Below are 17,741 nucleotides of genomic sequence, written 5' to 3' on the forward strand. Positions count from 1 at the left end.
TCATTTAGCCTTCTGAGCTTTCTGGGCAAACTTGGTGACTGCCAGCTCTATCTGCCTTCTTGTCCACTGCTTTGATGACAACAACAGCAACTGTCTGTCTCATGTCACAAACAGCAAAGTGGCCCAGAGGAGGATAGTCAGAGAAGCTCTCAACACACATGGGCTTGCCGGGAACTATATCAATGATGTCAGCATCGCCAGATTTCAAAAACTTTGGGCCATCTTCCAGCTTTTTCCCAGAGCAATAATCAATCTTCTCCTTCAGCTCAGCAAACTTGCAAACAGTATGAGCTGTGTGACAATCCAGCACAGGTGCATAACCAGCATTTGATTTGGCCTGGATGGTTGAGGATAATCACCTGAGCTGTAAAAGCCAGCAGCTTCCATTTTTTATCATTTTTGCTGTCACCAGCCACATTGCCACGGTGAACATCTTTGACAGACATATTCTAGATATTGAAGCCCACACTGTCCCCAGAAAGAGCTTCACTCAAAGCTTCATGGTGCATTTCAACAGACTTTACTTCAGTTGTAATGTTGACTGTAGCAAAGGTGACCACCATGCCAGGTTTGAGAATGCCAGTCTCCACTTGTCCCACAGGGATAGTACCAATGCCACCAATTTTATAGACATCCTGGAGGGGCTGATGCAGGGGCTTGTCATTTGGATGAGATGGTGGCAGGATGCAATCTCAGTTTCAAGCAGTGTGGTTCCACTGGCACTGCCATCTTTATGGATGACTTTCCATCCCTTGAACCAAGGCATGTTAGCACTTGGCTCCAACATGTTGTCCCCATTCCAACCAGAAATTGGCACAAATGCTACTGTGTCAGGGTTGTAGCCAATTTTATTAACGTAAGTGCTGACTTCTTTAATAATCCTCTCATATCGCTTCTGGCTGTTGGATGGCTCAGTAGAATCCATTCTGTTAACACCAACAATCAGTTGTTTCACACCCAGTGTGTAAACCAGAAGGGCATCCTCACGGGTCTGCCCATTCTTGGAGATACCTGCTTCAAACTCACCAACACCAGCAGCAACAATCAGGACAGCACAGTCAGCCTGAGATGTGCCTATAATCATGTTTTTGATAAAGTCTCTCTATCCTGGGACATCAATGATGGTCACATAATACTTGCTGGTTTTGAATTTCCACAGAAAGATATCAATGCTGAAAACACGCTCACATTCAGCTTTCAGTTTATCCAAGACCCAGGCATACTGGAAGGAACCCTTCCCCATCTTAGCAGTCTCCTTCTCAAATTTTTTTATGGTTCTTTTGTTGATTCCACCACATCTGTAGATCAAATGGCCAGTAGTGGTAGACTTGCTGGAATTTATGTGTCCAAATGACCACAATGTTGATGTGAGTCTTTTCCTTTTCCATTTTGCCTTTGATTTATTGGTGGTTTTCTTGACACCTGTGTTCTGGCAACAAACCCATTGCGAAAAAGTGGGCAAACAGTTTTTGATAACAGAGACAAAAACACACAATGGAGAAAAGAAATTCTCTTTAATAAATTGTGCTGGGAAAATTGGAAAGACAGATGCAAAAGAATAAAACTAGATTACAGTTTATCCTTATGTACAAAATTAATTCAAAATGGATCAAAGACCTCAATATAAGATCTGAAACAATAAATTACATAGACAAAAACATAGGTGCTAAACTTATGGACCTTTGTCACAGAGAACATTTTATGAATATGACCCCCAAGGCAAGGAAAGTAAAGGCAAAAAGAAATGAACTGGATTATATCAAACTGAAAAGCTTCCATACAAAAAAAGAAACTGACAACAAAACAAGAAGGCAACCAATCAAATAGGAGATACTTGAAAACAACAGCTCCAACAAGGGATTAATGTCCAAAATATAAAAAGAACTCATATAACTCAATGCCAAACAAACAAACCAGTTAGAAAATGGGCAGTGGAGCTCTGGACAGGTGATGTGGTTGGTTAGAGTATTCATTGTCCCACATACCAAAATATGTGAATTGGATTCCTAGTCAGGGCACATACCTAGGTTGCAAGTTTGATCCCCAGTAGGTCAGAGCATTTACAGGAGGCACCTGATGAATGCTTCTTCTCTCTCTCTCTGTCTCTCTTTCTGTCTCTCTATCTCTCTCTCCCTTCCTTCCTCTCTCTAAAATTAATAATAAAAAGTATATTCTTGGGTAGAGATAAAAAAACAATGAGCAGAGGGACTGAAAAGACACTGCTTCCAAGAAGACATACAAATGGCCAACAGATATATGAAAAGATGCTTAACTTTACAAGCCTTTAGAGTAATGCAAATCAAAACTACAATGAGATGCCACTTCACACCTGATAGAATGGCTATTATCAAGAAGACAATTAATAACAAGCGCTAGAGAGGCTTTGGGGGAAAAAAGGTGTCCTCATTCACTGCTGGTGGTACTATAAACTGGTACAGCCGCTATGGACAGCAGTATGGAGGATTCCCCCAAAATTAAGAACACAGTTACCATATGACTCAGCTACCCCTGTTCTGGATATCTACCCCAAAATTTTTAAAACATTTATTCACAAAGGTATATGCACCCCTTTGTTCATTCAGCATTATTCATGGTGGCCAAGACATGGAAATAACCAAAATGTCCTTCATTAGATGATTGAATAAAGAAGATGTGGTACATATATACAATGGAATATTACTCAGCCATGAGAAAACATGTAATACTGCCATGTGTAACAACATGGATGGACCTTGAGAACATCATGCTAAGTATAAATAAGTCAATCAGAAAAACCTACAGATTATATGATATCACTCATGTATAGGATATAAAACTGAAACTCATAGACAACAGCATGGTGGTTACAAGAGGAAAGGGATGGGGGACAATAAAGGGTAAAGGGGGCTAATTAAATGGTGACAGAAGATCATTTAACTTTAGGTAGTGGGCACACAATGTAATATACCAATCATGTATCATAGAAATGTACACTTGAAACCTATATGATCCTATTAACCAATGCCACCCCAATAATTTAATTAAAAAAACACTATATGGCTTTGGTTTTTTCATAATCAGTTCTGATTTCTCTTGTCTTGGAATTTTGATATATGTAGGGTTTCTGTCAAAGTTATTGATAGAGTTTTAAAGAGCTGTTGAGTACATAAGTGGAAACTGTTATGAATGAAGAATCACCATTCACTCATTTATTTTTTTATATATTTTATTGTTCTAGTACAGTTGTCTCCATGTTCCCCACACTACTCCCCTATGCTCCGTCCCTCCTTGCCTCCTGCTCTCAATTCTGCTCCCTTTTGGCTTTGCCTATGTGTCCTTTATGAATGTTTCTTGACATTCCTTCTATTTTCCCCCATTATTCCTCTCTCCCCTCCCCTCTGGTTCCTGTCAGTTTGTTCTTTATTTCAATGTCTCTGGTTATATTTTGCTTGCTTTTTTCTTGTTGTTGTTGATTAGATTCCACTTATAAGTGAGATCATATGGTATTTGTCTTTCATAGCCTGGCTTACTTCACTTAGCATAATGCTCTCCAGATCCATCCATGCTGTCACAAAGGGTAGGAGTTCTTTCTTTCTGCTGTGTAGTATTCCATTGTGTAAGTGACACAGCTTTTTGATCCACTCATTTACTGATGGGCACTTAGGTTGCTTCCAACACTTGACTATTGTAAATTGTGTTGCTATGAACATTGGGGTGCATAGGTTCTTTGGAATTGGTGTTTCAGTATTCTTAGGGTATAATCCCAGCAGTGGAATTGCCTGGTCAAAAGGCAGTTGATTTTCAGTTTTCTGAGGAAATTCCATACTGTTTTCCACATTGGCTGCACCAGTCTGCATTCCCACCAACAGTATACTAGGGTTCCCTTTTTTACACAACTTTGCCAGCACTTGTTTGTTGATTTGGTTATGATGGCCATTCTAACTGGTGTGACCATTCACTCATTTAAATCTTACTGAGCAACCACTGTATGTCAAACATTGTTTTAGGTATTGGGGTTACAGAGATAAAAAGGACATAGTCTTTGCTCTTGAAAATGAAGCTCACCTTCTAACAGCTTTAGGGCAGACAGGATTTCTTGGTCCCATAGATTAGGTCTTATGTTCATAGTTAGATATACAAATGTGTAGGAAATATGGTCAGTTTAGAAACAGTATATTCTTAGAGCTTCTTCATTGAAATTATATAATGATCTCTAGGGCAGTTCACCTCTTCTGTAGTTTGTCAACAGACTCAAGAGAATGGCTCGAAACTCATGTACACACACATCATCTGTGTATTCTGTAGCAGTGCATATGGCATTGCATGATATATTTAGACAAAACTGCTTACTAAGCTTATATAATGACCTTGTCCACATAAAATCTGCAAAAATAAATAGTATTACCAATTCTTTCTTTTGTTTGATGTCAGTGTAAGATATTTATTAAGAAAATGCTCTAGATACAATGTCAACTTAATTATAGGAAGTATAGGAAGTATACTTCCTATTCTTAAGTATAGGAAATCTTGATGAAGGCAAATTCCTCTTTAGAGCTTTAGGCCACAAGTCTTCTGTTTATTCCAAATGAACCACATTCTGGCACTCACAGAAATCAGTTAACAAATGCATAACTAATATGACAGTCTCATAAAATGTCACATTAGTTCCATACAAATGATTCTACTCTAGTGAACACCAAATGAAATCATGTTATTGTGATTTAATACCCTAGTTTGTAAGTAGTTTTGTTTGAGTCTAGCGTGTTATTTACACCACTCAGAGAGCTTTCTAAGACATAATATATGCACACTTTATTTGGCTGGGCTAACCCCCATAGACATCCTCCTAAGTAATATATCAAATAGTATTTTGCTACTAGATATGTTCTCAACCATTTTCCTACCATAATCAGAATTACAGAGTGACAGTAGTTAAATTTCTCAGTAAATCAAAAATTTCTATAATGTAATATGTTTGCAGATTTGGAGAACTAAGAATTAATGAAGAAAACATATTATCATCTAGTCCAGGAAAACTATAAAATGAAGCCAAAATAATCCTATGAGCAGAAGTCAATCTATTTTGAAATAAGACACTCTTTTTGCCTAGAATTCTCTTCCTCTAGTTTGTATGGCAAGCTCACCTGCATCCTTTAGGCCTCAGCTTAGTAGTCATTACCTCTTCAGAAGGCCTTCAACTACCCAATTTAAAGCACCTGCCTCTGTGTCAGTCAGTTACTCTCTATCACATCACCCTATGTGGCAATGTCTACTACTTGTCTTTCTATCTCTTCTATCTTTTCTCCTGGTAATAGAATGACTATAATTTCCAGGTGGGCATATGATCACCTACAGTGAAGGCTACATATTCTAGCTTATCTTGCCCCCAAGGACTGTGTTCTGGCTGTCGAGATGAACACTAAGCTATCCTTAAGGGGAGAAATTATGGCTTTCTTGTCACTTTAGTCTTTCTTGCAGGTGTAATGGCTGGAACCCAAGCAGTCATCTTGGACCATGAGGTGGAAACCGGGTGTTGAAAATGGAGAAAAACAAATCTGGGTCCTTGATGAGGTCATGAAGCTGCCTTACCCATTCTGAAGAGCTTTCTTTAACGTGAGATAGAGAAATGAACATTTTAAGCCACAATCAATATTCAGTATGTATAGCAACTTGTCCAACATATGAACCTAAACCAACCAAAGAATAGAGCACTGATCAATCTGAACAGATGCCAGTGTTAAAAGATTGTTGTAGCTACTCCTGTGCATACTGGCTGAATCACAGCCTGGGTTGAAGCCAAATGATTTTGGCCCTGACTGGTGTGGCTCAGTTGGTTAGAGTGTCGATCCATAAACCAGAAGTTTATAGGTTTGATTCCTAGTCATAGCACACACCTAAGTTATGAGTTCTGTCCTGGGTCAGGGTGTGTATGACACAATCAATGTTTCTCTCTCAACACTGGTGTTTCTCTCCCTCTCTTTCACCCTTCCTTCCCCTCTCTCTAAAAATCAATAAACCTGTCCTCAGGTGACAATTAAAAAAAATCCAAGTGATGTTGAATCTTCTGTCACTTAGAGCTAAACCTAATCCTAAATAATATACTCTATTTTTATTAATAACCTGCTTATTCTGGAAAAGCAAATGAAAGTCATATTCATATAAACACTGACATTACAAAGTACAGGGGAAAAAAGGAAAAGAGAAGGAAACAAAAACACCTACAAACCCTGCTAATACTGTGTTACCAAACAAGACCATACTGCTTTGTCCCATATTTAATCACTTATATAATAAACCACAAATAAAACCTTCTGTTGAAGAAACATTGCTCCTCTTTGAGACAGCAGGGAAAAGAGGCCAAAGTAGGGGTAGGAAACTTTATTCTTTTGACAGATCCTCTTAGTCATTATAGATGTTGCTGTACTGTTAATAAAAATATATATTTCTCTGTAAAGCATTTAAAAAAAACCCCAGGGTTGAGATGGCTCAGGTCTCAGCTGAAGTATCTCCAAATACATTGTTGTCCATTCTCTGACCTTTCCATGTGATATTTCTTGTTTTCCAGATCAGTGCCATTCTCTGTTTGTGTTTCTGTGGTACAAGCTTTTTTGTGGGGTCGAATTTCTTCAGAGCCAAATCCTGGGATCTACTTGTTTCACTAGCACTAGGTCCAACTGTACATTGTTCACTTCCAGAATGTTGGACTTGTGATGCCAAGCAAGCTGGTAGGCTGCTGTCACCACACCATCAATAAAATCATCAGCAACCTGCGGCAGCATCTCCTCAATGTCTTCATTCAGTTGCCCATTAGGATCTTCTTTTCTCACTAAATCTTATAATTCCCTCATGGTCAATACCTGATTGTTTTCAGGGCTGAGATGCCCTCCTGACACAGGAGTGCCTGGTATCTTAACCACTGTAGTGCTGCTATTAGTCATGGAGCCTTGTAGAGGTGTGTGGGCTGGTTCCAGTTTTATGTGTGAAAAATTGGAGAGGTTGATTAGGGCTGAAGGGCCAAACTTGTTTGTAATCTGCTGATCTTTGGACTTCATAGAGCTTATCAGGGTCCTGTTTCTTCCTGGAGGTATCAACACTGAGGCCAATCAAAGGCAGCAGATCTATCACCCCATGATATGCAGAGACTGTCCCAGTGAAGTGATCACCACAGCAGCCCAATACACTCTATTTCTTTTATAACACTTACTATGGTTTGTAATTATCTTTTCAATGTTTTACCTATTTATTATCTTTTCCTCCCATCTCTATGAGGGCAGAAGGTGCCTCTGGGTATACTGCCAGAACATAGTTCTATTGGATATTGAAAGAATGAATGAACAAATTCTTTAATTTTTCATTATAAGATATAATATTTTTGGAATTGCAGATCTGGAGGAGTGAAAAGAATTCTATTTGAAGGGCTAGGGTTGGCAGTGGAATTGACAAAAGTTTTTCTTTAATTTTTTTCTCTGACAAAAAAAAGCCTGATGAAATTAGTGGTAGATAAAAATTCATTTCCAACTTCTAACAAAGAATAACAAACAATGGAGGACATATAAATAGAGTAGCAGTTTTATTAATAATACTTTCCTACTCTATTCATGATTTTTTATGACAACCCTACCAGAGACACTCTTTATCAGGCACTAAAGCAATTTAGATGCTGTCACATGCCTTTCTTGATATATACGTGTTAGACATAAAGCAGTTTTCTATTCTTTAGCTTATTTTAGTATATAATTAAAACTCTGAACGTCTGCTACTAAGCAACAGAGCATGGCAGAGGTTGATCACATCCTATCGCAAAGATTGAGAAAAAGGAAAAATAATAAAAATAATCATACATTCCTGTAATCAGCCTTCAGATCTTAATTATGTTTTAACTTCTTTCTTGTGCCAAAAGCAATGTCGATTGGCATTTGAAGGACAATCTCACTTTCCTGCCTAAGTTCAATATATTTCTTTCATTTGGACCCTAGTCCATTTATGGAATCCTCCTGGGTGAATTTAGGGTCACATGGGATGATAGAAAACAGATAAGCATCCGGAGGTTTAGGTTCCATTCATTCTCAGACTGGTTAGATGTATGTAGGGCTGTAGCTAGATTCTAAACTCAGGGCAATAGAGGCTGGAATGGGGAAAATGCAATACTTGTCGGGGGAGGCAGGATTTACACCACTGGTGGATAAATAAGTGCACCCACACTTCAAGCTGCCCTCTACCACCTTTCTACCTGACTGAAGTTGTGACCTCTAAAGTTGGAATTGTGTATTTCACTCTGGTTCCAAAATTACCTTTCATCAGAATCTTAACTTTCATACTAGTGTTTCTTTTTCTTTTTTCCTTTTTCTTTTTGTTTTCTTGTTGTCCCAATTTTCCCCGTTGCTTTTCATGGCCCCATCACCTCAGAGTCAATCACCACCCTGTCATCCATGTCCATGGGTCATTTATACATGTTCCTTGACTAGTCCCTTTCCCTTTCTCCTGTTTCTCCCTTCCCACCTCCCCTCTGGTCACTGTCAGTCTGTTCCTTGTTTCCACACCTGTGGTTCTATCCTGCTTGTTTGTTTGTTTCATTAGGTTCCTCTTATAGGTAAGATTATATGGTACTTGTCTTTCGCCACCTGGTTTATTTCACTTAGCATAATACTCCCCAGTCCCATTCATGCTGTCGTGAAATGTAGGGGTTTCTTCTTTCTTTTTCTGCTGCATAGTATTTCATCATGTAAATGTACCACAGTTTTCTGATCCACTCATTTACTGATGGGCACTTAGGTTGTTTCCAGCACTTGGTTGTTGTAAATTGCACTGCTATGAACATTGAGGTTCATACGTTCTTTAGAATTGGTGTTTCAGGATTCTTAGATTATAATAATCCCAGCAGTGGAATTGCTGAGTCAAAAGGCAGTTGCATGTGTAGGTTTTTGAGGTAATTCCTTACTATTTTCCACAGAGGCTACGCCAGTCTGCATTCCCACCAACAGTGCACTAAGGTTCCCTTTTCTCCACATCCTCTCCAACACTTGTTTGTTGATTTGATTATGATGGCCATTCTGACCGGTGTTAGGTGGTATCTCATTGTGGTTTTAATTTGCATCTCTCTGATGGCTAGTGATGTTGAGCATCATTTCATATGTCTCTGGGCCCTCTGTATGTCCTCCTTGGAGAAGTGTCTGTTCAGGTCCTTTGCCCATTTTTTAATTGGATTGTTTGTCTTCCCGATGTGGAGTCATATGAGTTCTTTATATGTTTTGGAGGTCAAACCCTTGTCCAAGGTATCATTGGGAAATATGTTTTCCCATATGGTTGCACCCTTTTCATTTTGCTGTTTTCTTTAGCTGTGCAGAAGCTTTTTAGTTTGATGTAGTCCCATTTGTTTATTCTATCCTTTTTATTTCATTGCCCCAGGAGAAATATTGGTGAAAATATTGCTGTGTGGAATATCTTAAGTTTTACCGTCGGGTTTTTCCTGGAGGAATTTTGCGTGTCATGGCTTATATTTAAGTCTTTTGTCAATCTTGAGTGTGTTCTGGTGTATGGTGTAAGGTGGTGGTCTAGTTTCATTTTTTTTTTTCATGTAGTTGTCCAGATCTCCCAACACCATTTGTTGAAGAGGTTATTTTTACTTCATTTAATCTTCTGTCCCCTTTGTCAAATATTAATTGACCATAGAGACCTGGGTTTATTTCTGGGCTTTCTGTTCTATTGATCTATGCATCTGGTCTTAGACCAGTACCAAACTGTTCTGATTACAGTGACCTTGTAATATAGTTTGATATTAGGTGCTATGATCCCTCCTACTTTATTCTTTTTTCCCAAGATTGCTGAGGCTATTTGGGTCAATTTTGGTTCCCTATAAATTTTTGAAATATTTTTTTTCTAAATCTGTAAAATGTCATTGGTATTTTAATAGGGATTGCATTGAATCTATAAATTGCTTTGGATAGTATGGACATTTTAATGATGTTACTTCTTCCAGTACAAGAACACAGTATATGCTTCCATTTATTTGTATCTTTCTTAATTTCTGTCTTAAGTGTTTTGTAGTTTTCCAAGTTCTTTTACCTTCTTAGTTTATTCCTAGATACTTCTCTCATTGCTATTGTAAATGGGATTCTTTTCTTAGTTTCTGTTTCTGATATTTTGTTGTTGGTATACAAACATGCCATTGATTTCTGAACATTGACTTTGTATCCTGCTGCTTTGCCGAATTCACTCTGATCACTGTGGCTAAAACTTCCAATAATATGTTGAATAAAAGTGGTGAAAGTGGACACCCTTGTCTTGTTCCTAATCTTAGGGGGAAAGCTCTTAGTTTTTGCCTTTTGAGTTTGATGGTGGTTGTAGGTTACTGTTATAAGGCCTTTACTATATTGAGGTATGCTCCCTCTATTCCTTGTATGCTAAGTGTTTTTATTATTAATAGGTGCTGTACTTTATCAAATGCTTTTTCAGCATCTATTGATGTGATCATGTGATTTTTGTCTTTCATTGTATTTATGTGGTATTTTATGTTTATTGATTTATGAATATTATACCATCCTTGCAGACTTTTGATGACGAATTCCACTTTATCATGGTGTATGATCTTTTTAAGGTATTTCTGAATCCAGATAGCCAATATTTTGTTGAGTATTTTAGCATCTATATTCATCAGCGATATTGGCCTGTAGTTTTCTTTCTTTGTTGTATCTTTACCTGGTTTTGGGATTATGATAATGTTGGCCTCAGAGTTTGGGAGTTTTCCATCTACTTGAATTCTTTGGAATATTTTGAGAAGGATAGGAGTTAGCTTTTCCCTAAATGTGTGCTAAAATTTCCCCATTGAAGCCATCCAGTTCAGGGCTTTTGTGTGCTGGGAGTTTTTTTTTTATTACTACTACTTCAGTTTCACTTGCTATTATCAGTCTATTCAGGCTTTCTGCTCCTTCTTGATTCAGTTTTGGAAGATTATATGTTTCTAGAAATTTTTCCATATGGCCCAGATTGTCAAATTTCTTCACATAATAGTTTTTGTAAGTATTCTTTACAATACTTTGTATTTCTATAGTATTGGTTGTAATTTCTCCTCTCTCATTTCTGATTGTATTTACTTGGGTCCTACTCTTTTTTCTTTGTATGTCTGATTAAAAGCTTGTATATTTTGTTTATCTTTTCATAGAATCAGCTTATGGATTTATTGATCCTTTGAACTGTTCTTTTAGTTTCTATGTCATTTAATTCTGCTTTGATCTTGATTATTTCCTTCCTTCTATTCACTCTGGGCTTTGTTTCTTGTTCCTCTGGTTCTTGTAAATGTAGGATTAGGTCATTTGAGTTTTTTTTATCTTTTTTAGGTAGGCTTGTATTGCTATGAACTTCCTTCTCAGAGCTGTCTCCACTGAGTCCCAGAAGTTTTGAGCTATTGTGTATTCATCTTTATTTGTTTCCAGCAACTATCTGACTTCTTCCTGGATCTCCTTGTTGATCCATTCATTATTTAATAGCATGTCATTCAGTCTCCATAAATTTGACTGTTTTTGAGTATTTTTTCCTTGAGGTCAGTTTGTAGTTTCAAGCCATTGTGATCCAAGAAGGTACTTGATATGATTTCAATTTTCTTGAATTGTTGAGGCTTGTTTTGTGTCCTGTCATGTGGTCTATCTTTGAAAATGTTTTATGTGCATTTGAAAAGAATGTATATTGTTTCTGTGGCGTGAAATGTTCTGTGTATATCATGAAGTCCATTTGATCTAGAGTGTTGTTCAGTGCCACAATATTCTTCTTGATTCTATGCTTGGAAGATCTGTACATTGTTGACAAAGGGGTGGGAAAACCCCCTATGACGAGTGTGTTGTCTATATCTTTCTTGAAGTCCTCCAAGATTTTCCTTATATATTTGGGGACTACTATGTTGGATGCATATATATTTACAAGAGTTATATCTTCTTGATGGATTATTCCCTTTAGTATTATGAAGTGTCCCTCTCTGTCTCCTTTATGGACTTTGTTTTAAAATCTATTTTGCCTGATATAAGTATTGCTACTAAGCTTTATTTTTCATATTTGTTTTCTTGGAATATATTTTTCTTTCCCTTCACTTTCAGACTGTGTAGAACTTTTGTTCTGAGGAGGATCTCTTGTAGACAGCATATATGTGGGTCATGTTTCCTTATGCATTCAGCTACCCTATGTCTTTTGATTGGGGTACTTAATCAATTTATATTTAGGGTTATTACTGATAGGTACTTATTCATTGCCATTTTTTCCTTTTTTACCTGTGTGTTCTCTCTCTCCCCCGCCCCCCTTCATCTTCATAAAGCATTCTCTTCAGCATCTCTTACAATGCTTGTTTGGTGGAGAAGTATTCTTTTAGCCTTCCCTCCCCCCTGGTAAACTCCTTATTTAACCTTCCATTTTAATTGAGAGTCTTGCTGGGTAGAGTGTCTTGGTGGCAGGATTTTGCATTTCATTACTTGGAAAATCTCTTGCCATTCCCTGCTGGCTTGCAGTGTTTCTATTGAGAAATCAGCTGATAGTCTTATCACAGCTTACTTGTGTGTTACTAGCTGAATCTCCCTAGCTGTTTTTAAGATTTTCTCTTTGTCTTTAAATTTTGCCATTTTAATTATGATGTGTCTTGGAGTGTGTATCTTTGTGTTCATCTTGATTGGGACCCTCTGTGCTTCCTGGACTTGCATGGTCTTTTCTCTCATTAAGTTAACTTTTTAGAGCAAGTTTTCCGAAGCTTGCTACTTTTCTTCTCCTTCTGGTATCCTTATGATATAGATATTATTACCTTTCATGTTGTCCTGCAGCTCCCTTAACCCTCTTTGCTTTTTTGAGTCCTTTTTCATTTTACTGCTCTGTCTGGGAATTTTTCTTCTACATTGTCCTCTAGCCCGCTGATTTTATCCTCTGCTTCATCTAGCCTGATTTTAATTCTTTCTACCGTGTTGTTCTTTTCAGATATTGTATTCTTCATTTCCACCTGGCTCTTATTGATAGTTTTTGTGTTCTTTTTTGTGTGGTATATTTCACAGTAAGTTCCCTGTAGCTTTCCTGGAGTTCTTTTTAGTTCTCACTGAGCTCCTTGAGCATCCTTATAACCATTATTTTGAACTCAGTACCTGATGGTTTGCTTGCCTCTATTTCATTTGGCACTCTTTCTGGGGATTTCTCCTTTCCTTTTGATTGGGGGCTGTTATTGTCTCCCCATTTTAGGTGACTCTTCTAGTTTGTTTCTGTATATTAGATTGATCTGCTTTGACTACCTGTCTTCATTGTGTGAACTTCTGTGGTAAGAGACCTGTGAGATTCAGTGGTATAGTCTCCATCATATCCTGAGCTTGATGCTATTGGGATGCCCATTATGCCATTTATGTGGGCTCTCTGGTTGTAATTGGGTTTCAGTTGTTGTTAGGTCATTCTTTGGTGGGTCCTTCACTCTGGTTGGCTGACTGAGAGTCACACTGCCCCTGATCTTGTATGCTATTGTACAGGTTCTAGAACAAAACCAAATAGTCCAGGAAACAAACCCACACCCACAAAAATGTTCCCCACCCACAACACACTATCAATAGCAAATGAACAAAATATTAATAAAAGTGTATAGAGCTTAAAACTATTATAAGAAGGGCAAAATGAATGTGAGATGACTAAGTAAAAGATTTTGAGAGGGTACAGAGAAGAGAAATAATAAGAGTATGGAATATAAACATGCTGAAGAGAGAAAGAAAATATAATTTACATCATAAATAAATAAGGAAGGGAAGAAGGAGGAATGTGATGTTATTTCTTTAAAGTTGTTGTGGATGCATCAGTTTTGAAGAATATACAGAGGGAATAACTCTTTCTGTTATGGTCCCATTCACCCTCAATTCCCCAAAAGACTTCTCAACATGAGCCTTATTCATTCATTTAGTCACTCACAAATTGCTATTATTATTAATTTGTGCTTTTATAACCTGCACTTTAATTTTCTTGTATGATTCTTATTTGCATATTTGTCAGATAAAGTTTTCTGTTCAATATTTCATGCTTGTTCTAGGACATCTTAGCCAGATTGGACTCTCTGTGTTTCCTCCTCATACACCTTTGTTGTGTCAATCTGCCTTGTGAAAAATGATCCTTGTTATCAGTTCTCTAAATGGAAGAGCAAATAAAGACACCATCTACAGTTTTGGATACTTGTTAGATGTTCTGTGTAAGTTTTAGTTTTTTAGGGAAAAAGGGTGAACCACTCAAACTGTTACAGAACAAACAAGGGGGGGCCTGAGATGATACACTATTACTGAAAGAAGCCCCCAGGTTCGTTATGTCTGCTGCCAGAGGAAAGATGTCTCTCAATGTCAGAGATTTATGAAAAGGAAAGGAAACGTTTATTTAATGCTATACAAACTTAAAGTAGGGATCTAATGTCTTCACCAAAAATCCTAAAGTCCCTTAAAGCACCTACAAACAGACACAGTCCTTCCTTCCTTCCCCCTTTGCCCAGACCAGAGTACCGTATCTCTTAAAGCTACGGGGGTACCTACTCTGGCAAAGGCACGTGCTCCTCTCTCCCCGGACCATGGGAGTCCCCACTCTGCCAGAGCCGCGTGGTTCTCTCCCTCAGGGCCACGGGAGTCTCCACTCCATCAAGGCCACGTGGTTCTCTCCCTCAGGGCCGTGAGAGTCTTCACTCTGCTAAAGCTGTGTGGTTCTCTCTTGCAGGGCTACGCACGGTTCTCCTCCCTCAGGGCTGCCATGTCTCAGTTTAAATCCCAGCACCAATCTTCCTCTGAAGCCCCATTTCCGGCTCCTCTCACAATTGGCTACAGCTGCCGGATTCTGGGCAGGTGTGGCCCTGTGGTGTGGAGCCAATTATCTCCAGGCTCTTCTGGATCTTATTACAGATCCCTACTTGAGGCTCGCCCCTCTTGGCTGCACCCTGTTACAAAACTACTGGCAAAAAACATGGGGACATAATATGACATAGGTGAGCCTAACTAAAAGGGGATTCATTGGAATAATAGAGTGGCATTCAGAGAATCCAGAATAGCTAGCCTACCTGGAGGAAAAGGGAAATTGACTTATTCTCCTTGACAGCAGGATGACCTCCTGTGTGTCCCAGATAACCTAAACCTGGCCAAGTTCCCATGTAATTTGGGAAATATTTCATGGTAGAGAAGTCAAATGACTTCACAGGAAGAAACAATGGGACTTCTCTAACTCAATTCCAGGAATGACCTATGAGGCCAGATTTATACAGATCAACACAAGTCTGTTTCGCCTGCCCCTCTTTTCAGAGCCCAGAACTACATAACTTTATTTTGGGTGAATTTGTGGAGTAATGATGATTGGAAACTCTTAAGTTCATACAAGGACATGGAAAAAAAATCTGTGCAGGAAGAGCTAAAAATTATCTACATTAGGAAAACCCAAAAAGTACTTTTGTGTGCTGATATCTCTGTACTTTAACCATATGAATTCCTTGTGGGGTATGGGCAAGAAGAAACAATTACTAAAAATTCATGGTGATCTGCACCATTATTTTTTCCTTAATCTTTTGTAATCTTCTTACATATTAAGAAACTACAGCTGACATGAACTCTTGTATCTGTTCTCTCAACACCTAAATTACTCTCCTTCTCAAAACAGGCAGACTGGCATCTCTATTTAGTCATATTGATGCCTAAAGATCCTTGATAGTCTGCCCAGGAGAAGAGAATGTGTGCAGAAAAGACAGAGAGAACACAATGGACACAGAGAAAGGATGTAATTGGTCAGCATCAGCAAATGAATAGGCTCCATCAGAGTCAAGTGTCTATCCTTGCCCCAATCAGTTACCATGGAGACAGAATCAACAGGTGAGATTATTTATCCATAAAGATGTGTGTTGCACAAACTTTCCAAAATGTCTCTATTTTTGGTAGTCTCTGGAATTTTATTTTCCACACAATATGTCCAATGCCTATTATCTCTGCCTTCAACTCCACATTACACATAGTTAAGCATCAGCTATATTATCATACCCAATATATTTCTTAAGGGCCTTTCCTATGTGTAGCAATATGCCAACTAGTTTTTTTTCTATTTTTTTTATTTTAATCATTGTTCAAGTACAGTTTTCTCCTTTTTTACTCCCATTCCAGCCCACCCATCCAACCCTCCCCACTTCCCATTACCACCCTCCCCCTAGTTTTTGTCCATGTGTCCTTTAAATTTGCTCCTATAAACCCTACCCATTCTCTCCTGAAATTCCCTCTTCTCTCCCCTCTGGTCACTGTCAGCCTGTCCTCTATATCAGTGTCTTTGGTTACATTTTGCTTGTTTCTTTGTTTTGTTATTTAGGTTCCTGTTAAAGGTGAGATCATATGGTATTTGTCTTTCACCGCCTGGCTTACTTCACTTAGCATAATGCTTTCCAGCTCCATCCAAGCTGTTGCAAAGGGTAGGAGCTCCTTCTTTCTTTCTGCTGCATAGAATTCCAATGTGTAAATGTACCATAGTTTTTTGATCCATTCATTTACTGATGGGCATCTAGGTTGCTTCCAGCACTTGGCTATTGTAAATTGTGCTGCTATGAACATCAGGGTGCACAGGTTCTTTTGTATTGGTGTTTTAGTGTTAGGATACAGTCCCAGCAATGGAATTGCAGGGTCAAAAGGCAGATCCATTTTTAGTTTTCTGAGGAAGTTCCATGCTGCTTTCCACAGTGGTTGTACCAGTCTGCAATCCCACCAACAGTGCACTAAGGTCCCCTTTTCTCCACAACCTCTCCAACACTTGTTGTTTGTTGCTTTGTTTATGATGGCCATTCTGGTGTGAAGTGGTATCTCATTGTGGTTTTAATTTGCATCTCTCTGATAGCTAGCGATATTAAACATTGTTTCATGTGTCTTTGGATCTTCTGTATGTCCTCCTTGGAGAAGTGTCTGTTTAAGTCCTTTCCCCATTTTTTAATTGGGTTGCTTGTCTTCTTAGAGTGGAGTCGTGCAAGTTCTTTACATATTTTGGGGATTAAACCCTTGTCTGAGGTATCATTGGCAAATATGTTTTCCCATACAGTTGGTTCTCTTTTTATTTTGATACTGTTTTCTTTCACTGTGCAAAAGCTTTTTATTTTGATGAGGTCCCATTTGTTTATTCTTTCCTTTATGCCCCTTGCTCTAGAAGACATGTCAGTAAAAAAGTTTCTGCGTGAAATATCTGAGATTTTCCTACTTACGTTCTCTTCTAGGACTTTAATGGTGTCATGGTTTATATTTAATTCTTTTATCCACCTTGAATTTATTTTTGTATAAGGTGTAAGTTGGTGCTCGAGTTTCATTTTTTTGCATGTAGCAGTTCAGTTCTCCCAACACCATTTCTTGAAGAGGCTATTCCATTTTATGTTGCTGCTTCCTTTGTCAAATATTAATTGACCATAGAGACTTGGGTTTATTTCTGGGCTCTCTGTTGTGTTCCACTGGTCCATGTGCCTGTTTTTATGCCAGTACCAGGCTGTTTTGATTACAGTGGCCTTGTAGTATACATTAGTGTCAGGTATTGTGATCCCTCCTACTGTACTCTTCTTTCTCAAAATTGCAGCAGCTATTTGGGGTCGTTTATGGTTCCATATAAATTTTTGAAGTGTTTGTTCTATGTCTCTGAAATAAGCCACTGGTACTTTAATAGGTATTGCATTGAATGTGTAAATTTCTTTGGGTAGTATTGGCATTTTGATGATATTAATTCTTCCAATCCATGAGCACGGTATATGTTTCCATTTGTTTGTGTCTTCCTTGATTTCTTTCCCGAGT

General features: G+C 38.2%; 2 pseudogenes; both read right to left on the reverse strand.

Annotated features, from left to right (window-relative positions):
* Window positions 1-1,388, reverse strand: LOC123814408 (annotated as a pseudogene).
* Window positions 1,389-6,465: 5,077 nt separating this feature from the next.
* LOC123814347 lies at window positions 6,466-7,031 on the reverse strand (annotated as a pseudogene).
* Between the last annotated feature and the right edge of the window lie 10,710 nt (window positions 7,032-17,741).

The sequence above is a fragment of the Phyllostomus hastatus genome, unplaced genomic scaffold (assembly GCF_019186645.2).
Source record: "Phyllostomus hastatus isolate PE091 unplaced genomic scaffold, TTU_PhHast_1.1 phas_contig_16, whole genome shotgun sequence".
In the NCBI taxonomy this organism is placed as follows: Eukaryota; Metazoa; Chordata; class Mammalia; order Chiroptera; family Phyllostomidae; genus Phyllostomus; species Phyllostomus hastatus.